Below are 24,414 nucleotides of genomic sequence, written 5' to 3'. Positions count from 1 at the left end.
CCATATGGAAAAGCAGCAAGGCTCTGTTTTCGCTCAGTAGTGCCTCTGATTGGCAAGTAATAACCAATTGCTGAGGTAATTCAAAACACACACACACACTGTTCATTTTCAATGGGGTGAGCGCCACATCGATACATTTCGTGAATGTGCGGGGAGCCAGAGACAGACTGAAATGAAGGACTTTAAATTGATCTGCAGTTCCCTCAAACACGAATCTAAAAAGCCACCTGTATCGCGGTGCAATTGGTACATGAAGTGCGCCTTCAGATCTATTGACGCAAATCAGTCCTGGGGACAGATGTGCGATAAGATCTGTGTAACACTTCTCAGTGGAAGGAGGAGGCGAGAAGCAGCTTTCCTGGTTCAGGTAAGGGTTTTTATTTTCCTCTCTGCAGCAGATATACACTCTCAGGGCTTTTATGTTGTTCACTAAGTTAGTCTAAAAATACACAAACTACTTCACAAAATAAACTCTCAACATTGCAATAATAAACTCTTCGCTTCACACTCGGGTCTCTGGTGCCCAGGCTCTCTCTCATCTAGCTGCGGTGTGGCTCTATTTATGCCACTCTCCCCGTGCTCACTAAAATTAGAGACAGGTGTTAGACATAAATTAACTCAGGTGTAAGCGCCCTTACCGCTTTCTCTCTCTCCGGAGAGATGCTTGACCACGCCCCCGCTGCCACAATCTGTTTCTGAGTTAACATTTTGAATGGGTGCATCACAAGCGCACGATTCAAGCGTCTCAGAAGTGGGGCGAATCCCGCTGTCCTTCTCCAGAACGAGGAAATAACGGCTGTAAATCCCGCTGTGTGTGTCGCAGTCTGTGCATGCAACACTTGCATATCGTGTGGTCAGACCAAAGATTGTGCTCGATCATTGTAAACACCAGCTCTGACACGCCTGTGAGGACTTGCCACGCATTCGCACAGCAGGACAGCTTGCTTATTAATTCATATGACACAACATCTATCACATTCTTTGCGAGAAGATTGTGTATTTCGGTTCGTAACACCGGCGTGTCTGCGGCTGATGTGTAAATTGGATCGTATAATCATGTTAGATCGTTTTTTAGCACCCAGATGGAATGCCAATAAGAGCTCGCCACGTGTCCACGTAACGGGATAGAGGGCAATTTGGTATGTTCATAACATGATATAATACGCCGCTCACCATTGGGAAGCGGTTGTGCATAATGTGAGGCTTTGAAGAGGGAAAGCTCTTTATTGAAAAAGTGTGAGCATCTCGTGCATGTGCAACGAGCGCTGTAATCTTTTTGCAATCTTTGTAATTCATTACAAGATATAATGCGCTGCTCACCATTGGGAAGCGGTTGTGCATAATGTGCAAACTTTATTGCATGTGATTAATGTTAGACACAGAAAACAACATATTGAACAACATTTTGAAGAACAATATTCCTTACCTGACAAACAGCAGTGGGGAAGAGGAGAACAGTATTGTATGTCAGGAGCGCTTTGTTGTGCGGGGGGTTCCCGTCGGTGCAGGGCTTGCGCTGAGGCAGCTACCTTTTGAACATTCCGTTATGAACTTCAGGGAAGAACGGGGCAGATCTATGGGACGCGGTCGCTCGACGGCATCCGGACTGCAGAAACCATTCATCAAGGCGAGATTGTGTAGGTTCTTCTGGAGGAGACCACTCGATATCGAGCTCTTCGACCACCCTTTTTCGAAGCATCTCCTTGTCAGTGGCGCATACACGCTCCTCGCCCTCACTGGGGGAAGGGGCAGTAGCGTCAGACACTGACCACTCGCCTGATACAGCGAGAGACATGACATCATCATCATCCCTAGCGTCAGAACTGCCGAACGAGACGAGGCCGTGTGCACCTTTGGAGGGCCAGAGTTCGTCACGTACATAATGTATCGGCATAGACACGTTACATTGAGATTGAGGGACTCGCGGGGCGTGTGCTGGCATGAGGACCACCTCAAATTCATCCTGCTCGACCTCGCGGCCCCGTCGTGCCTCCTTATGTGATCCATCGGGTGTCACAGAAGAGGCGGGTGGGAGGGCGAGGGAGGCTGAATCATCCCTCAGAATGAGAGATATGTATGTCATTACAATGTACAGTGTACAAAGTAAGGTAATCTGAGATGGCACTGAGGTTGGCAGACATGTTGCGAGCTCCAACACAACTTAGCATTTTTTTTTTTATGTTCTTAGTTCATGTTATTTTTGTGTTAGATGTCATCAGTGTTATTGTATATGACAGACAAACCATTCTGGACATTGGCTTTTCATTCACACATCGGAAACCAAGCTTTGAGTCCCACAGTGCCGATGACGCTCTGTTTACAAACACAGCAGCGGAGCCCTTGTTTGGAACATGTGGCCGCAAACACGAAAGCACAGCCAAAAAAGGGGAAGGAGAGCCGGCGTGACATCCACTACCCAGCATTCTTCTGGCGAATGTCCAGTCTCTGGACAACAAGCTCTGCGAATTTAGGGCACAAATCTTCTACCAACGAGAGACGCGAGACTGCTGCATTATCTGCCTTACAGAAACTTGGATGTCGACTGAGGTTCCAGACTCAGCAATCAAGCCTATGGGGTTCTCCAAGCATCATGCGGACAGAACTAAAGATCTCTCTGGTAAAAGCAGAGGCGGGGGTGTATGTTTTATGATCAATGATTCATGGTGTGATCGAAGGAACGTATGCTCTATAAAGTCTTTTTGCTCCCCTGATCTGAAATACCTCATGCTACTGTGTCGACGATTCTGGTTACTGAGGGAATTCACGGCGGTCATCATCACAGCCGTGTACATTCCATCACAAGCCGACACAGAGCAAGCACTAAGGGAACTGTATGGGAATATAAGTGAGCAGGAAACCACGCACCCTGAGGCCATATTCACTGTTACAGGGGACTTTAACAAAGCCAATCTCAGGACAATCTCGCCTAAATACTACCAACACATCACATGCAGCACACTGGGGGAATGGGTTTTAGATCACTGCTACTCTCCCTTCCGGGATGCTTACAAATCCCTCCTCCGCCCAACTTTCAGCAAATTGGACAACTCTTCCATTCTCCTTCTGCCCGCTTACAGGTAGAAACTGAAACAGGAAGCTCCCACCCTCAGAAAGATCCAGTGCTGGTCGAACCAATCGGATTCCATGCTACAGGACTGTTTTGATCACGTGGACTGGGAGATGTTCTGGTCCGCCTCTGATGACGACATCGAAGTCTACACAGATTGTGTAATGTTTCATCAGGAAGTGCATAGAAGATGTGGTGCCGACCAAAACAATATAGATCTACCTGAACCAGAAACCGTGGTTCAACGGCGATGATCGTGCGGCACTTGATGCACGGACCTCCGCTTTTAATTCCGGGAACACTGAGGAGTATAAACATGCCAGTTAAACTCTCCGCAAACAATCAAAGCAGCCAAACACCAATACAAAAACAAGTGCTTTGAAAAGCTTATCAGAGACCACATCTGCTCTGTGCTGCCTGCCTCACTGGACCCACTACAGTGTGCTTACAGAAGCAACCACTCCACCGATGATGCCATTGCAGTTACAATACACACTGCTCTTTCCCACTTGGAAAAAAAGAACACATGTGAGAATGCTGTTTGTGGACTACAGCTCAGTATTTAACACCATAGTGCCCTTCAAGCTTGATGCTAAACTCCGGGCTCTGGGCTTGAACAGCTCACTGTGCAGCTGGATCCTGGACTTCCTGTCAGGCAGACACAAGGTGGTCAGAATTGGCAGCAACATCTCCTCATCATTAACCCTCAACACTGGAGCCCACAGGGTTGTGTTCTCAGCCCACTCCTGTATTTCCTGGACACACATGACTGTGTGTAACACACAACAGCATGGCAAGCTCCAATGCCATCATCAAGTTCACTGATGATACGACGGTGGTAGGTCTGATCACTGACAATGATGAAACAGCCTATAGAGAGGAGCTGCACACTCTGACACGCTGGTGTCAGGAGCACAACCTCTCCCTCAACATCAGTATGACCAAGGAGCTTGTGGTGGACTTCAGGCAGGAGAAAAGGCAGAGAACACAGCCCCATCACCATCAATGGAGCACCAGTGGAGAGGGTCAGCAGCTTCAAATTCCTCGGTGGCCACATCACTGAGGAGCTCACATGATCTGTCCACACAGAGGCCATTGTGAAGAAGGCTCACCAGCGCCTCTTCTTCCTGAGATGGCTGAGGAAGTTTGGAATGAACCACCGCATCCTCACACGGTTCTACACCAGCACTGTAGAGACCATCCTGACTGGCTGCATCACTGCCTGGTATGGCAACAGCACAACTCTCAACTGCAAAGCCCTGCAAAGTGTGGTGCAAACAGCCAGACACATCATTGGAGGTGAGCTTCCCTCCCTCCAGGACATCTGTACAGGTGGTGTGTGAAAAAAGCTCGAAGGATCATCAGAGACTCAGCCACCTGAGCTATGGGCTGCTCTCACTGCTACCATCAGGCAGGCGGTATAGCAGCATCAGGACCCGCACCAGCCGACTTCATGACAGCTTCTTCCCCCAAGCAGTCAGACTTTTGAACTTTTGATCTCTCACGATCAACATATATCAGCACTGCACTTTATTAATCTCACACTGGACTGTCATAAATTATATTTCTCTTAACAACACACTGGCAACTGACTATCAACCGACAGCCTGAATGCCAATACAACACTATACAACCTTAATGCATATTTATATATATATATATATATATATATATATATATATATATATATATATATATATATATATCATTTTTATTGTATACTGTGTATTCTATATTGTGTGTATTGTATACTGTACATTGTATATTATTATTTGTATATTGTGTTGTAATTATGTGTATATTAGATGTGTAAATTGTGTTGTGTAAATCTGATGTTTATTGTAAATTGGTATGTGTCTCATCACTGTCATGACTGCTATGTTGCTTGGGAACTGCACACAAGACTTTCACCCACTGTTGCACTTGTGTATATGGTAGAGTGACAATAAAGTGATTTGATATGTCTTCTTGCCTGCCTCTCCACAACTTTCCAAAACAGCAAAAAAAGGAAACATGTAAAATTTCCTGTCACTCCCTCAGCTGTATTTGGTAATATAATACAAAGTACATTGTTATTAATATACATTAAATAAGATGGAAAAGTTTTTTATAGGTTTACCCTGCTAAATTAAAGTGAAGGTACATGATCAAATTCAATATGATGAACTGTCCTGCACTGAATACAAAGCACTTAACTGGAATGACAAAACATGGACTTGGCAAGTTTACCCACTTGTCTTTGTTCCTGAAACTAGACATTATCATTCTCTGTTGTGATGCCTACATGCAGCTTCAACTGAACAAAATTGTGAAAAAGATAATAAATGGTAATAATAAACACTAGTATTTCTGCTCAACCCCGAGAGTTGTTATAATTGCACTGTTGGAATGTCCCCTGATGACAGGCCTTGACACTATCAGCATCTGTATACATAAACAGCAGCTCAGTACTGACTCACAATGTATAAACGAATTACTTCTGTTAATCTTATCTGACATTGACTTACTATAATCAATATATGTGTCTGCGACAGACATTCTGTTTAAACGCTGTCACCCGCAGGTTTATTGAGCTGTGGTTCGTGCTCTTCCTGCTTAGCTGCAGTTAATGCTAAGTAGTGTGGCTGACATTCATTTTATCTGAATTTCTTTTTTTTATTTTTATTTTTTATTGGAAATTCTGTGGAATCACTGATGTCATTCCCTCTTAAGTGTGAATTTTAGCCAGGAGAGCAATTTTACAATCGGGCAATCCCAGAATTCTCTGCATGACCCATTACATTTCATTATATTTTATGGGAATAGTTATGTTTCTTCTTAATTTTTTTATATCAGTTATGTACATTAGGGTGTTCTGTGTTATATTTTATGTTAATGTTTATTGCATAATTTTAATTTCACATGTGTTACCCTGACGGTGTTAAGTGTTTGGGTGAGTGATACTGAGCACTGTCTCTACATGTTTATTGGTTATTACTCCTGGAAGGACATCTATTGATGAACTTCATGTCATCATGTGCCCTTCTGTAATTACTACAGTGATTAACAATAGAATATAAAGTGAAAAGCAGATTTTTAGTTTCAGAAGGTTAGTATGTTAAGTTTATCATTTAATAATATAAAGGACGGTACTGCACCATAAAATATACCGTAAAAACAACAGTTTTAAACTGTAAAATTTACAGGTTGTTCTGTGAAGTTGTTTATATTTTTACTGTATTTTTACATAATTATTCTGGCAACCACTTTTTAAACAGGATTTTTTTTTTACAGTGATATATGTTTAATTGTAAAGTATTTATATATCATAGTAGTTCTCCCTTGGTAGGCCTACTGCCTTTTGTTTTCACTGATTTTCATTTTTTTATTGTGCAACAGCATTTTTTTTTTCTTTTTTTTACTGTAATACTGTGGTAATGAGAATATCCAGACGCATTATGGTAATGAGTATTGGGGGTAAAATGTGTTCAACTTTATGTATAATATGAGTCCCTTATTTATTTATTTATTTACTTTTATTTTATTTGTGTGTAATTATGGCCTAGACATTTTCTTGACAGGTTTTGTGAGAATCAGCCATGTGTGTGACAGAGAGAGATAAATTACATATTGTGTATTCAGTCAAATCTTCTGTATTCCTTCTATGATAATTTCCTATTCAAGTGTCTCTCAGTTTCAGTGTAACGCAGCGCTCACACAGCTGTTTGCTGAATTTATGAGCCCAACGAGGTGGGGAGAGACATATTCTAGATGTAACTGTTGAGGACACATGTCAGTCATTTGGTGGTTCTAGAATTACTATTCTAGAATACATACATACACAACCATTTATAAGAAATGCACTCCAAGTTTATCAAAGTCTTCCTGCCGTAAACTCTTGCTGCCAGTAAAAGGCTCTGGTGTGGCTTTCAGAACAATTGCTGTGTTGGCCAAGCACTGATGTTTTGGCAATTAAATTTCATGACATCTTTATGGTGTTATCTCCACTCGGCACCATTAGTATGCTCCTCCCCTCTCGCTCGCCTTTCTTTTTCTCTCTTTTTTTTTCTCGCAGGCAGGATAAATGACATCTCCGCCAGTCTCAATTCACTGCACTTCTATAGCACTGAATGGACAGACTCAACAAAGGTTGACATAATTTTCTCAGGCATTGATTGACCCCCAGCACGCCCCACAATGACATCATGCCCCCCCCCCCACTTCACCCTGCTAGATGCTGGATTGTCAGGGTGATGGTGGGCCGGCTTTGGCAACGGGATGTTTGGCTGGTGTTAATGAGTGCAGGCAGCAATGGCTGTTTCTCATGGTAAACAGTCCTGGGAAATGTGGCATGATGACGAGGGAGGGCGCGTCTCACCCCCCTCCAACACCCCAACTTCAGCAGGAAGTTTTGTGCGGGATGTCCTCAGGAATGTGTTTATACAGTGCACATGGGCCATGTGTTTTTTTTTTTTTTTTTTTGTCTGCACTTCATAAAGCCGTAAAAGTGCATTTTTAAACTTCTGAGGAGGGGTGGATACATGCAGTTGTTACCTTAAAGTGCTATTTCTGCTTGATATGACCATTACAAACAACTTTTGTTGGTGTAATGTAATGTAGTCAGGTTAATTCAGTCATATTAAATAATGTTTTTTGACTTGAATGAAACCAGTTAATTTAAATGTTACCTCAAGAACCATATATATATAGATTACCTGACAAAATATTTTTTGCAGCATAGTTTGACATGACAAAGGATGATAAAATATCGGGCATTGAAATTCCTATATTTATTGGCCTCAATTCAGGGGTGTAAAAAGTGCAGGGAGGTGCTTCAGTTAAAGAATGGATACTGCATTAAACTTTTACTCAGTCAAAAATATCTAGCAAAAAACACACTTGAGTGAAAGTGAAAAACATTTTCAAATTTAATTGTAGTAGATATTTAAAAGTAAAAAGCTTTTTAGATGCTTAGCGTTTGAAATGGAATGATTTTCTTATTAAAGTAACTGATGCACAAACTTTCTAAATCAACGTGTTTCATTGTAATTTTCTGTTTCATTACAAAGACTCTAGAAACAACAGATTAAATTGAAACCTTTCATTTAAAATGATTAAATGTTAAATTCAGCTGTCGCAAATTTTATTTTTATGTGACTGATTGTGTTTAAGTTCATCTTTAACAATGGTTATGACAAAGTGATTTTACATCTTATTTAAAGGTATAGATTTTTGTCTGTAAGACAAGACAGAAATATTTATAGCTAAATAAAAGGGTAAAAAATGACCAGTGAACTTAGTACTTTAAAGGTTTGTATGAATTTATAAGATTAAAATTTTAACATTAAGAGTACACTGCCAGAAAAAAGTGCATAATTTGTACCTTTAGGGGTACAATGGCTCGTCACTGGGGCAATACCCTCAAAGGTACATCCATGTATCCTTAAACGTGGGTACATTTTCATACCCTTACAGCTTGTACCTTTTAAGAGGCAAATATGTTCCCTTAGTGACTAACTTGGACCTCAGTGATATGGTAATATAATGTACCCTTGGAATATTTGCAAATTTGGCCTTTTAAGGGTACTGCCCCAGTAACAAGCACTTTGAACCTTTTGAATGGCAAATTTGTACTCAACAAAGCATATTAAAAACTGCCAACTTGATGTTTAATCAAGTATTTTAATATATATATATATATATATATATATATATATATATATATATATATGTATATGTGTGTGTGTGTGTGTGTGTGTGTGTATGTGTGTGTGTGTGTGTGTGTGTGTGTGTGTGTGTTTGTCGTGTAAAACATTAATCGGAGTCGACTCTGATACAGGAATCAATTCTTTTGTTCGACCCTGTAACTTTACGAAAAAGACGTTGTGATTGGCTCAAATCAATGAATTACCTTTCTTAAAAATTAATCACATCCTCTACAAATACCTGTTGGTTGGTGGGACACTCATGCTCATGTGCTTTTGAGTGAAAGATAATTTGTGTGCGTGCAAAAGAGAGAGAGGATGTGTAACAGATTTGAAAACTTTCCGTACTTTGTGTAGTATTACATCAATGCATGGGGCAGTGGTTGGAGTAGATTCTTCCAGTTTGTCTATTTCCATATAATAATTATTTCCATCCCAGCCTGTTTCTGTTTATTTTCCCTATTAAAATTGGATATGAGCAGCAATAGGGAATTACATTGTTACCGGTAAAGTTATGCAATATCTCTAAAAAAAAAAATTCTTTCTTTGTTTTTTTTGTTTGTTTTTTTTGTTCAGAGTTTGTCTTCATGTCATACATTTTAAAAACTCTTAGGAGAAAATACAAACTACATTTAGTGTGCGATAAAGATCTTCACAGGGCCATCGCCAGTACATATGGAATAAGAAAAACTATAATCTTAAACGTACAGGCAAGCTGTACTTTTCAAAGCAATAACCACACCAAAATATCTTAATTAAATCCACTGCTATTTAATCCGTTGAGGTCGAGACTGTCGAGTTTAAAAAGCTGCCGTTTTTAAATTTTCACCACATTCCATATAAAAGCGATTTAACATACGGTCAAAATGAATGATTTTCTTATTTGATTACATCTCCATACTATGATTATTGATCATTATTGAAGTGAATCAGGCAAGAATATATGTGTGATTTGTTTTTCCATCGGCATGGAAGCCATGTAGAGTCAGTTTCTCCCATCCCACTAACAGTTAGGGTTATGATTTGAATCGGAGTTGACTCCAAAAAACTCGAAATCAAACACCCCCTATTGTCAGCAATATTGCGCGAGACAGAGACACCATCCCATTCATTTTCAATGAGAGCACAGCGACTTCCGACGACACTAGCTGTCGCGGCCATTGACGACAGAGATCGCCGTGGAGAGCGACAAGACAAGTCCCAGGGGACAGCTGCCGGCCACTGAGAGTTGGAGGAACCGATGCCATTCACCAGGAAGGGGAAGAGCCATTCTGTCTGCCAGGGGTCAGAGGACTCGCTGCTCTCCGTCAGAGGAGGAGCAGCTGTCGGCCACCAGAGGGCGGAGGACTGGCTGAGGACCAGGTAACGATGTGTCCGGGGACTGACGAGCGAGTTTTTCTCTCTCTCTCCTCTCTCTCTCTCTCTCTGTCTCTCCCCCTCACTCTTTCCCTCTCCCCTCTACCTCCCGTCATCTCCCCGAGGGCTCCAGAGAGGCGGGGAAGAACTGCCGGCAGCAGGATGGCAGGAAGGGTAACACCTCCCCTCCAGAAAGGGATGGCAGGGGAGTACATCATACCAGAGGTTTCCCCGGCCTGAATTGGGTGGTGGAGGAGTGTGACAAGGAGGAGAGCATGGCCGGGCCGTAACGATGGACACCCGGCGCTGAATCAGCCCAGTCAGCCATGAGAGTGATAAAAAGGAGGACGAATCTCAATTGCCTTATTGCTTGGCTTGAGCGCATTTCTGCGGAGACCTAGCACGTGTGGAGGCTCATGCTATTCTCCGTGGCATCCACACACAACTCACCACGCGACCCACCGAGAGCGAGAATCACATTATAGTGACAATGAGGAGGTTAACCCACCCTAGCAACAGGGCCAATTGGATGCTTAGGAAGCCTGACTGGAGTCATTCAGCATGCCCTGGATTTGAACTTGCGACTCCAGGTGTGGTAGTCAGCGTCTTTTACTTGCTGAGCTACCAAGGATTGTCAATAATTCGACCCTCATCAATTACTCAGTACTAAACTGAAATAGGAAAACAATATGTTGGCTTTCTCGAGCCTGTATAAATAAATAAGTATTTTGGCGGAAGGGCAAATATGGTTAGCACGCGAACACGTCAACAGAAATTACTACCCACAAACAAATTGGTCAAATACATGAAATACAAGATAAATACCAATTATAACAACACTTACGTACCTCTGAATTGATGTGCTTTTTCAATGACTTCCAGGTTCTTTTAACTTGAGGAGAAGATCCTCCATCGAGAGTCAGAGAGCCAACATCATGTTTCGAGCATTGGTCCGTGCACATCCCAAATTTCCCGTGCACAGCACACACGGTGAGCCAATTTCATTGGACGAATTTGAATAAAGCCCTACACTGTGAAATTACCTGTTGAACTTGCAGCTCTTCAGTTTTTCTTGTTTAAAAATGTTTGTATTGTGCATAAGAGTTTGTGCTCTTCCTTTGAAAAAAATTAAACATCCAAACGATCCAAAGTTTAATGATTTTATTTAAAGAAACAGCTAGTTTATTTATATGGGATAAAATGGAATTGTTTCTAAACCTGTTTGTAATTTAATTTAATGAATTTATAAAAAATTTAATAAAACATCATCCTGATGCTCTTAATATAAACACTAAAATCTAGAGGTCAGATATGGATTATTTGTTTTTTCACCTGTTGTATGTGACCAGAGAACATGAACTATTTTACTGTATAACATTTTATTTTTATCATTTATTATTTAAGTTTGTGTTGGTGTTGGGTGATTTTTAATTGCATGTTTATTGAATTGTTGGATCACATTTGGGACAATGAAGTGAATTTCATGCATAGCTTTGGCAGCCTTGAACATCCCCATCCCCCACAAAGCAAATCATTTGATCACAGTATTTTGTACCTCTTTTGGGGGAAATGGTACATACATGGACCCTATGATGGACAGAAATGTATTTGTACCTTATCTATCCCTAAATTGTACATATTAGTACCTTAAGGTGTAACTTTGACCCAGTGAGGGTACAACCACATAAGCTGTACACTATGTGATCACAAATGGACCCAGACTGTACCCTTTTTTCTGACAGTGTACATGTTTTGAGTTTCAATGGCTCTAAAGGACAAATTCCCCAAAATAATACTGAAGTTTAATGAAGTACAATTACTAGAGTATTTACACCCCTACCACTTTTTTGAATATTGGGTGGCACATGTCTATTGTGGTTATGGCCCTGGACATGGCTATTGGTGAGTGGATGGGGGTTGGTGTGTGTGTTGGAGGATATGAGGTGTTTAAAAGCACTGCGTGTGTTGGGAGAAACCTGCTGTGATTAATTTTTCCTGAATTAATTACACAAGCTTGTGCCAAAGGGGATTTTCTCCTTGCAGCACCACCTCCCTCCTTGACTTTGTTTCCTCATGACTCCGTCCAATTGCATGACAGGAATTAAAGCCCCAAGTCACACCTATAAATCTGCAGCCCTTGCTCACATACAGCTCCAGCAAGAACTTCAGTGTATTTTTTTTCTGTGCTCCCATTTAAAAGAAAAGTTCACCAAAAATTCTGTCATTATTTACTCACCCTCATGTCATTCCAAACCAGTACGACAAAAGATGTTAGGCAGAATGTTAATGCTGCTGTTTTCCAGAGGTGTATAGTAATGAAGTACAAATACTTAAACATCATGGAAGCTGTGAAATAATGAAGTTATGTGCGATCAGTCTCCTGCCTTTCCAGGAGACCTGTTCATATAAAAGTCAATCACATGTGTATACATTTTACATTTAAACAAGATATGATGTGTATGAATAATTACCAGAAAATGTCCAACAATATTTATTTTTATATTTTATGAAGATGTGAATGGCCTTTGCCGAAGCAAAAGTTTTCTGGTGGTTGCTAAAGTGTTACATTTGCTTTGTAGCACATTTATGCTACAGTATGTGGTAACTAGGGTTTTCTGGATGGTTGCTAGGACATGCTATGCAGTTATCAAGGTGATCTCTGCTGTGTGTTTTGGCACATTGCTATAGTATGTGGTTGCCAGGTTGTTACTATGCTGCTGCTAAGTTGTTTTCTGTGTTTTTTGCACATTAGTTTGCACTTGACAGGGTGTTCTAGGTGGTTGTCAGGTTGTTGCTATGCTGTTAAGTTGTTTTAACTGTGTTTCAGCACATTGCTATGCAGTTGCCAGGGTGTTCTGGGTGGTTGCTGGGTGGTTGCTTATTGGCCCCATAATCCCATAAATATGATCTTCCCCTTCTGTCACTCACTCGACGTTGTGTCGATGTAGTGACCCTAGGGGTCGCCCTTGGGAGCCCCAAACACCTCTAATCTTTGAGAAAAGGCCAATGAGTATTGGCGAGTGGAATTTGCATGAAATTTATACCCCCCGACATACGGGTATAAAAGGAGCTGGCTCGCAAACACTCATTCAGATTTTTTCTTCGGAGCCGAGCGGTTGTGTGTCAGCGAGCTGAACTCCACTGCCAGTCCATTCACCTCGAAAGTAGCGTATGCTGTTGGATATACGGCGCATTCCAGCGGCTTTCTCTACTTCTGCACGCTTAGTGCAGACTACGCCCCTGGATGCTTCGACAGCGCTACTAAGAGAGTATATATCCATGCAAAGTGTATATTTTCCTCTATTAGAGCAGCACATTGACGTGAACGTCTTTTTAAAGACGCATCTTTTTAAAGATGCCGTTCCATCTTTGTGTAATTCCTGGATGCGGTCATTATCTCTCCGCCTTCAACGGCCACGGGCGCTGCCTCACGTGTCTGGGCCGCGCTCACACTGAGGCAGTGTTTGTGGATGGTTCATGTTCTCATTGCGAGAACATGACCATGGCAACATTGTGGTCACGGCTTTCCTTCCATGGAGGGAAAGCCACTCCAGCCACCCCCACACTAGGCCTTCTACCTACGGGTATGTCCCGTAAATCCCCGCAGACTTCCCGTTCCCCAGTACGCTCATTTGCCCCCGTCAAGTTCCCAGGTGTGACCAGCTCGCCCCACGGCAAGCTTAACTTCTCCTTCGGGGCTTGTGAGCAGGATGAGTCCTCAATCGCTGCATCGGGGAGCGCGCTGGCGATGTTGGATGCCGAGGACTTGACTGGGCTGCCACCTTCGGGTGTGCCCACCCAGTCTGAGTCCAACGCAGAGCTGACCGCCATGCTTGCCCGGGCTGCCGTGAGTGTCGGGTTGGACTGGAAGCCTCCACCCTCCCCTGAGCCCCCACGGCTAGATGATTGGTTCCTGGGTTCGGGGCGCCGCTCACTGACGAGGTCATGGAGGGCACCTTTTTCTGCCTGAACCCGACTTCCCAGTTCATCCGCTCTCACTACCCTTGATGGCAGGGTGGCCCATGGGTATGCAGAGATCCCTCAGGTGGATAAGGTGGTTGCGGTGCATCTCTGCCCGCAAAATGCTGCCACCTGGCGGGATCGTCTGGCGCTCCCATCCAGGGCCAGTAGGACTACGTCGCCTCCGCCCTGCATGCCATGGCCCTCCTGCAAGTACACCAGGCCAAGGTACTGAAAGAGCTGCACGTGGGTAGTCCTGATCCCAATGTGATGCAGGAGCTGTGCTCGGCAACCGACCTCGATCTCCGGGCGACGAAGGTCACGGGCAGCACTCGGGCAGGCGATGTCCACCTTGGTGGTCCAGGAGCTCCAGCTTTGGCTGAATCTGGTCGAGATGAGGGATGCCAACAAGGCTCACTTTCTCAATGCTCCCATCTCCCTGATCGGCCTATTTGGCGACACCGTCGAGGACTTTGCCCAGCAGTTCTCGGCAGTGAAGAAAGAGACTGAGGCAATACAGCACATCTTGCCCCGGCATGGCTCAAGATCCCGTACCCCATCCGCTCACAAGGGTGTTCCCCTGCGGCGGCAAAAGCTCAGGCGGCTCCGCCACAGCCCGAGCCAGTCCTCGGCCCCAGCGTAGAGCCCCCCGCAAGAAGCCGATGCCCCCCGCCTCACGACCGGGTGCAAGGACCCAGAAGGCTCCTAAGTGCCCCTGAGACGGACGACCTAGGGAGGGAGATGTCCACTGCTACCATGGAGCTGGTATCCAGACCACTCTGTCCCCCGGTGGAGGGCCGGGAGGTAAATCTTGTGTTCCCTTTTGTTTTGTGTTCGCCCCACATTTTCAAAAAAAGAGCGGTTTCCTCACTCCTTGGGTCACATGGTCGGTGATTACGACCGCAGTTATCAAGGCGACCGGACACTGAGCAACCCCGCCTTCGCACGCCTGACCACACCACACTCACACCCACGGCCAGGGGGTTGTGACAAGTTACGAGGATGGTCAAAAAGTCCCTCCTCCCCTGTTGTTGACCCCCCCGACGCTGGGTACATGGAGCAAGGTAAGTGCTTCGAGGGCCCCCTCAGCGCAGCCACGAGTTTGAGACGAAGCAAGGCTCCTCGATGTGGCGTACCCTGCTCCCCCCTGCCGCGAGGCCCCACCCACAGGTATTGTTCCACTGAAACACTTTCAGAGGCTCCTGGGGCATATGGCATCCTCGGCGGTGGTCATGCCGCTCTGGTTGATGCATATGAGACCGCTTCAGCACTGGCTTCAGAATCGAGTCCCGAGATGGGCATGGCACCGCGGCACACATCGTGTGGCTATCATGCCACTCTGCCACCATTTATTCAGCCCTTGGACAGACCTTGTATTTCTGCAGGCAGGAGTCCCCCCACAGCAAGTGTCCAGATGCATCGTGGTCACCAAAGACGCCTCCAAGTTGGGCTGAGGTGCCTTGTGCAATGGGCACACAGCTGCTGGCTCCTGGACAGAACCACGGATGTGTTGGCACATCAACTGCCTCAAGTTGCTGGCTGTACTGCTCACCCTGTGGAAGCTATTGCCGTTGATCCGGGGCAAGCATGTGTTGGTCCGGTTGGACAACACAGCGACAGTAGCATATATAAATCGCCAAGGTGGCCTACGCTCTCGTCGCATGTCTCAACTCGCTCGCATCTCCTCCTCTGGAGTCAGCAGCGGCTGAGGTCACTCATATTCCTTGGCAGCCTCAACGCCACAGTGGACGCGCTGTTGCGGCAGGCAACGCTCAGCGGAGAGTGGAGACTCCACCCATTCCCTGATGGAGAGAACGAGACATTGTGTCCCTCTTGCCACAACGCGGTACTATCTGCTGAAATGGCCGGGACCTTGTCTCGGCTCGTCAGCACAAAACCCAAATGAGTGGTTGCGAGCCAGCTCCTTATATACCTGTATGTCTGGGGGAGTGGCATACCAATTCCACTTGGCAATTCTCATTGGCCTTTTCTCAAAGATTAGAGGTGTTTGGGGCTCCCAAGGGTGGCCCCTAGTGTCACTACATTAACATAACATCTCGTTCCCTCCATCAGGTAACGGAGGTTACAACAGTAACCGAGACAATTCTGATTTGACTTGAATGTGCCATTAAAGGGATGGTTTGTTTAAAAATGAAAATTCTCTCATAATTTTTTCACCCTCATTCAATCCAAGATGTGTATGACTTAAAAAAAGAAATTCTGCAGAACACAAACAAAAAAAATATTTTCATAAGAATATTGCTGTTATGTAGGTCAATTCAATGTAAGTGAATAGTGTCCAGAACTTTAAAGCTCCAAAAAGCACATTAACCATTGTAGTAGTATGGATAACTTTATGCTCCCTTAATGTGCTTTTTGTAGCTTGAAATGTCTGGCCACCATTCACTTGCATTGAATTAACTTATAGAGCTGAAATATTCTTCTAAAATCTTTGTTTGTGTTCCGCAGATGAAAGAAACTCATACACATCTGGGATGGCATGAGGGCGAGTAAATGATGAGCACCAACAATCAAATAAGTTGCCATGTTTTTAATGAACTGTTCTGTAATTTATGCAATTTACCTGTACTTTTGATACTTAAGTACATTTAATATCAGTTACTTTAATACTTTTACTTGAGTCAATTTCCATGAAGGTAACTTTACTTTTAATAGAGTTTGACAAATGGATACTTTATACAACACTGCTGTTTTCCATTTAACGGCAGTTCATAGTGACCTCTATGTCTGTTAATCTCCCAAAAGGACAAAAAGCCCCATTAAAGTATAACTACAGGCTTATGCCCATATCCAAGTAAAAATCAAGTTATAAACATGTAAACGAACATCTTTTTAATTATTTTAAATGGGTCATGAGGTGCTATTTTTTAAAATTATTTTATTATCTTCCCTGAGGTCCACTGATAGTGTTATAAAAGTTTTTTTGCACCAAAAGAGTCATAATTTAGTAACATATGATCATTTCCCTTACAAATATCAAGAGTTAATGGCAAATTTGCCTCAAATTCGCCACTGATGATTTTCACATGCAAATTAACTTTGCTGCAAACTTGCGGCAAATTGTCCATTGTTGCCAAAGGTTTGCCGGAGGTTCACCACTACCGGTGAAGAACTGCAAACTTCTGGCAAACATTTGCGTCGAATCAGAAGCTCATTTGCATGTGAAAATAACGAGCGGTAAACTTGTGGCAAGTTTGCGGCAAATTTCGATTTTTTTGTTAGGGTTTCCACCCTGTTTTTTGCACTCTGTCTGAAACGCTCAGTTTTGGCCTAAGCGCCTCCTTAAGACTTCAACGTAAATGGCCATTGTTATAATTGACTAACATTGTGCAGCCCCTCAAATTCAGCAAACTCAATTGGAAGAGAATGAACAAGCCCCTCACATTCTTCAATAACAGTTTCTTTGCAAAGCTTGAATTGTATTATGACTGGTTCACAAAAAATCCCATCTAATCTCCTTTGACCTTTGATAGAGTTTTCCTGCTTTTTCAGAGAGGAGTCAAATATTATTTGTTTATAAAAAGTTGTAGTCCTGGATACTCATTGGTTAATACAGCCTTTTAGTCGTGCTAAAATACAGTATTTTAACTGCTGATGAGAACAACCTGGTCTCATGGAATTACTTTACTATATCTACATTTTTGTAAAAGGATTTTTATGCGCCCCGCTGTATGTATCGCAGCAATCTCCTGGTGAAATAGACACTAGAGGTGCTACAACAACAATAACTTGTATTCCCTTTCACACAAATCACAAGTAAAATGGCAGATTATAAGATTATAAACACTTTTCACTCTGTTCCTCAAACAGTGCTATTTTATGACATCTGAACACTTTAACTATAGCGCATGACTTATTAGGCAACACATTTTAACATTTGCATTACATAACCAATTATTTTTACAAGCTTTATCGAGTGTGATCAAATTGCGCTTAGAGCGTTGCACTTGTGATGCAAAGGACCGAGGTACAAGTCCTGAAGAGAGCGCGAGTTTGCACGTGAGCTGAAAGTGTCATAGAAACACCACAAAATGATGTTTTTGTCATGCAATTTTCATGAGATTAGGCTGTTTCACCAGGTACTGTGTATATATCACTGCATAGCACCCACAGAGGCCAACTATTAACTTCAGTTTACATGTCAGGACTAGTGGAAGGATGCCACTTCATGAATTTCCTCAATAAAATAATGTTTTAATGAAATTTGTGTCTTTAAAAATTCTTTATGTAGAAAAAAAAAAAGATATATAAAAGCAACGGCACCTAAACCTGTGCGAGACTGATGTCCATGGGAATCTGGAAATCCATTCAGCAGTAATTACCACCATCAATACAGAGAGCTGGGGGGAGAGCAGAGTGGGTGCTGGAGTGGGTTAGTAAGTACCAGCTGGGGGTATGTTGAGTTTGACAATCATATGGTATATATATATATATATATATAGTATTTCTTTTTTTTTTTTTTTTTTTTTTTTGCAAGCAAAAAATATAATCTTGAATATTCACAAAGGTTTCTCAGCTCTCAAAGTGTTATTCTCATTTTATTACAGAGCTGAGATCTGTAAGATGTTTACATTTTGAATGATCTAAATATAATTCAGATTTACCCAATCCAGTGATTCGTGTGTAATGTGTATAAGCATGTGTTAGCACAAGTTACACCAAAAATTGGCAAGAGCTTTCTCAAAACAGCAAGTTCCAGTCTGATTGGCTGGTTTTACATAATTTTCAGGAGTCAGTGCGCAGAGGAACAAAGGAAACAAAGTCATGTTTTTACAGTTGCAATCACAATTATTCAACCCCGCTGACCAGCAATACATTCTGGTGATGTGAATTAAAACAAATCAACTAAAACCTCAGTAAACAGTCATAGTAAGTTTTTAATACACATTTGAGTGATTTTGAGAACAAAGAGTTCAATTTACCCAAATTTTAAAATAAAAAATTACTAATTCTCTCCACAAATGTCATATCAAAAATATTCAACCCCCAAAGTCAATCATTTGTGGAGCATCCTTTATCCTTAATAACAGCAAATAAATGTTTCAGGTAAGTGTTCTCAGGCTTCGGACACCTCTCTATTATTATATTTTTACACATTTCTCATGAGCAAAAGCTTCCAGCTCATTGACATTCTTTGGTTTCTGTGCAGCCACTGCTTCCTTGAAATCCCAACAAAGGTTTGCAATGGGATTTTAATGATGGACTGAAAGGGCCATTTAAGGATATTCCACAACCTATCCCTGAACCAGATTTTGGACAACTTGCATGTATCCTTGGTGTTATTCTCTTGCTGAATGCCTGGTGTCAGTCACATAGTCAGGATTGCCATTTCCTGCAGCCGCAAAACACCCCCATAACAGGACTGACCCACCTCCATGTTTGACTGTGGGGATGGTGTCGTTCTTGTCATCACCTTATCATCTTACTCCAGACGTACTGCTGACCAATGGGTCTAAAACTCATTTTCAGTATAGTGTCTTACGTCTATAAAACATTCTTCCAGGACTCCACAGGTCTTTCCTAATTACTTTTTGAATATTCAAGTCAACATTTCCCTTGGTGAAGTTTTGCTTTCTTCCACACCCCAAGAAGTTTCCTGTTGTACCATATTTAAAAAAGGTATGAATGGTGCTGCCAACTTTGTCTATTGGAAATTGAAGTGCCTTGGAAATGTACTTTTAGCCATGACCTTTCTTGTGTAATGAAATAATCTCCTCTATTAGCTTTTGAGACAGCTTATTTTTAATAGCATTTTTTGCATAGAAATACATTTTTGCTTACAACGCTAAACTTAAATTTTAAAACTTAAATAAGTGCCATTGCAGATTGATGACTTCATTTTGTTTTAAAACAATTACTTGTGTAGCCTTACATATTTAAGAAACAGCTACATGCAATAGGGGTTGAATAATTATGACATGGCTGTATTTTTAAAAAATCCTGCTATTTAGAAATATTAGGTTATATATTCACACTTTGAATGTGTCACTCAACTGATATAAATGTAAAGTTTAAAAATTCTGGGTCATCAGAAAAGCTTACCTTTGTAAATCCTTACTGTCTTGGGGGGGTTGAATAATTTCGATTGCAACTGTATATATATATATATATATATATATATATATATATATATATATATATATATATATATATATATATATATATACACACTATCGGTCAAAGGTTTTGAAACACTTACTCATTCTTTATTATAATGTTTTTTTTTGTTTGTTTGTTTGTTTTTTGTTTTTTTTTACATTTTAGAATAATAGTAAAGTCATCAAAATTATGGAATAACATAAATGGAACTATGGGAATTATGTTTTGACTAAACAAAAACTAAAATAAATCAAAACTGTGTTATATTTTAGCATCTTCAAATTAGTCACCTGTGGCAGCGGGGGCGTGGTCGAGCGTACGTCGAGGGAGAGAGAGAGCGGTAAGGGTGCATACACCTGAACCAAATTATGACTAACACCTGTCTCTAATTGTAGTGAAATTGGGGAGAGCGGCATAAAAGTGCCATGCCAGCGACAGTTCAAGTGAGAGAGCCAGAGATCGAGAGTCCCGCTGAGTAGTTGATGTGCTAATGAGATACTGTGAAGCTATTGAGTTATTGTGAAGCTGTAAGCTCAGAAAGTTGACAATTAAAAAGGCCTTACCTGAGACTGAAGAAACCCGGTTCCCTGTGTCCTCCTTTCCTCCCTGTATGAAGCTTTGTTACATCACCCTTGCCTAGAATTTGCAGACATGTACTCTTGACATTTTCTCAACCAACTTCTTGAGGTATCACCCTGGGATGCTTTTTAAACAGTATAGAAGGAGTTCCCATCTATGTTGGGCACTTATTGGCTGCTTTTCTTTATTATTTGGTCCAAGTCATCAATTTCAAATGTTGGATGAATATAAATAGACTAAACTGTGTATTGCACATAATTATTGCTCAATGGGGCGGTTTTAACTGTTCATGAGAGGGGAAAAAACTGTTCCTGTGCCTGATGGTTCTGGTGCTCAGTGCTCTGTAGTGCCATCCAAAAAGCAACAGTTCAAAAAAGAAGTGGGCTGGGTGAGTGGGTTCCAGAGTGATTTTTCCAGCCCTTTTCCTCATTCTGGAAGGGTACAGTTCTTGAAGGGAGGGCATGGGGCAATCAATAATCCTCTGAGCAGTCAAAACTGTCCTTTGTAGTCTTCTGATGTTCGATTTTTATAGCTGAACCAAACCAGACAGTTGTTGAAGTGCAGAGGACATACTCAATGACTGCTGAGTAAAACTGTATCAGCAGCGCCTGTGGCAGGTTGAACTTCCTCAGCTGGAGAAGGCAGTATAACCTCTGCTGGGCCTTTTTCACAATGGGTGTCCCACATTAAAGGTGAATTTTCATACTTATTCAAGCGCAAAGGCTTATGGGTATTTCACCATTATATCCCACAATGTAGTGCTATACTGTTATTTTACAGTGTACAGTTATCATGTTAACTGAGAGAAAAGAACTTGTCACCCGGTCCTCAAACGCTCGCTCCTCCCCTGATGGACAGAACTGCTCCTCCCCTTCTTCGGCAGATGGCAGCAGTTCCTCCGGCTCTCAGCGGCCGGCAGCGACCCCTCCGTCCCCAGGCAGACAGCTGCGGCTGTTCTCCTGGCGGATGGCAGCGGCGAGGACTTTGCGACAGCTCCTCCCTCCTCCCTCCCGAGTTTCGGCACCACTGTAACAGTATAAGGACAGGCAAGGTGGAGGCGGAAACTGGCTGAACATTCAACATAAAGTTTTAATGCAAAACTCAACATAAACAAACATAAACCATAAGACAAACAGACACACACAACGTTCAGCCACGTACGTCTCTCTTGAACTGGCGTCTCCGGCTCCCCTTTATCTTGCTCTCCCACTGATCAGCTGATTCAGTGCCTGCCGTGCACCATCACGACTTGGCCACGCCCTCCTCCTCGTCACACCATGTTTCACTTGTTTTAGAGTATTATTCATTGCTAGGTTAGAGTTGTTTGTTTACTGTGTACTGAACGCATGTTTGTTACCACGTTGTCATCTCGCATGACCCTCAGTTTCGTTTAGCCATGTGGAGTTGCTTTGTTGTTCTAAATAGTAAGGCGTGTCCAGCTTTATTCACTCAAAGGTGTGATAGCCACGTTCTGCATTAGCAGCAGCCCTCGTCTGAAGCCCTCCTCGTGTAAAGACCGACTTGTGTAAAGACCAGTGAGTCTACCTGTGCAAGTCCACCGAGCAAGGACACCAACAAGGCACCACTGCCCAACAACACTTAAGTATTTTTTCCCTTTCGTATTTCCTTTTTCATTTCTCTATGCTTCTCCTCCCATAACAGGTGCCCTCAAGCACATCCCTGTTATCTGTTACAGACAGTTTTCACGATTCAGACACAGGACACTTCACAACCCACACAACCTAAGGCCCCTTTGCACATCATCACCTGCTCCACTCTCATTTTCGGTTGGACTTTGGAACTCCCAGTCAGCTGTGAACAAAGCTGACTTCATTCCAGCCTTCACCACACAATCAGCCCTCAGCATCCTCGCTCTGACAGAGACATGGATTCAACCAGAGGATACAGCAATACCCTCTGCCCTCTCAAGAAATTTCTTCTTTCACACCCCTCATCATAGGGGTGGGGGAACAGTTTTGCTCATTCCAAACAATTGGACATTTTCACCACTCTCCACACTTAGCAACAATAACTAATTTGAATTCCATGCTATCACTTCAACGCAATGTAAAAAAAATCTATGTCGTTGTCATATATCGTTGGATAACTTCCTTGAGGAGCTGGATCTCCTACTATGCTCCTTCCCCGAAGATGGCAGCCCACTTGTGGTTCTTGGTGATTTAAACATACACCTAGACAAGCCCCAGGCCATTGATCTTCATGCTCTTCTGGCCTTGTTCAACCTGAAATGGCTGCACTGTGGGAATTAGCTAAAATCATTCATGCAGAGCTACTTTCCCATCAGGTCTGCAAATGAGCGGTGCCTTGTGTTCATTGTATTCTTATTCATAGCAACAGTACAGTATATGGGAAATAGGGACCAGAATGAGACACAGCTTATGGCTATGTTCAGAAGAGAAACAACCCTATTACTTATACTATTTCTGCAGCAGCAGTATGTATACTGAGAAATTAGTGGAATACCTTGATGGCTTACTACATTTCATAAAATGTGCAGTATACAACATTGTGTGAGATACTACTGTATATGCCACAATCCAAATGCACTCAACTTGACCTTCAATATCGAGTGTGATATATGAACTGGAAGTGAAATTTTTATCTTGACTTATTATTTGATACAAATTAACAGTCAAAAGTTAAATCTAACCAATCTGACAAGTTGTAAGAATAGTATGAGATGGTAAAATTGCAATAAATCGTATGAGTTTGCTTGCACAAAACATATGACCAGAGGTGGGTAGAGTAGCCAAAAACTGTACTCAAGTAAAAGTACAATTACTTTAAAAAATAATTACTCAAGTAGAAGTAAAAATGCTAATATAAATAATTACTTGAGTAAGAGTAAGAAAGTATCCAATTAAAAGAGTACTCAAGTACTCAAGTGACTTCCTTTCTTCTGCAGAACACACATTACGTTTTTTAGAAGAATATTTCAGCTCTGGAGGTCAGTACAATGCAAGTGAATGGGTGCCAAAATTGTTATGCTCCATAAGCAAATTCAGGCACGATAAAAGTAATCCATACAACTCCAGTGGTTAAATCCATATCTTCAGAAGTGGTATGATAGGTCTGGGTGAGAAACAGATCAATATTTAAGTCATTTATTTGCTAGAAGTTCTTCTCCCAGCCCAGCAAGGGGCAATATGCAGAGAAGAATGTGAACCACCAAATTACTAGAAAGGTTTCCAAACCTCTCTTCTTGTTGACAAATTCATCTAGATCTGACAAGAGCCCTTAAAAGGCTGGTTCACCCAAAAATGAAAATTCTCTTACCATTTACTCACCCTTATGCCATCCCAGATATATATGGCTTCCTTTCTTTTGCAGAACACAAATTAAGATTTTTAAAAGAATTTCTCAGCTCTTTTAGTCCATAATTTGCAAGTGAATGGGTGCCAACATTTTAAAGCTAAAAAAAAAAAAATCACTTAAGTCAGCATAAAAGTAATCCATAAAACTCCAGTGGTTAAATCCATATCCTCAGAAGCGATGTGATATGAGAATGTGTGGATGAGAAACAGATCTCTTTCACATTCTTGTTCTTGTGTTATTACAGTGAAAACGTGAACAATGTCCCACAGGGAAATATAAATCAAAGCAAGATCATGTTTTCTTAATGCCTAC

General features: G+C 42.2%; 1 pseudogene; it reads left to right on the top strand.

The window, feature by feature from the left end:
* The window catches only part of LOC127452161 (uncharacterized), a 272,954-nt pseudogene that overhangs the window by 226,269 nt on the left and 22,271 nt on the right, over nt 1–24,414 (top strand).

The sequence above is a fragment of the Myxocyprinus asiaticus genome, chromosome 14, assembly GCF_019703515.2.
Source record: "Myxocyprinus asiaticus isolate MX2 ecotype Aquarium Trade chromosome 14, UBuf_Myxa_2, whole genome shotgun sequence".
In the NCBI taxonomy this organism is placed as follows: domain Eukaryota; kingdom Metazoa; phylum Chordata; class Actinopteri; order Cypriniformes; family Catostomidae; genus Myxocyprinus; species Myxocyprinus asiaticus.
The sequence above is the reverse complement of the archived record's forward strand: the minus strand, read 5'-3'. Positions and strand labels throughout refer to the sequence as shown.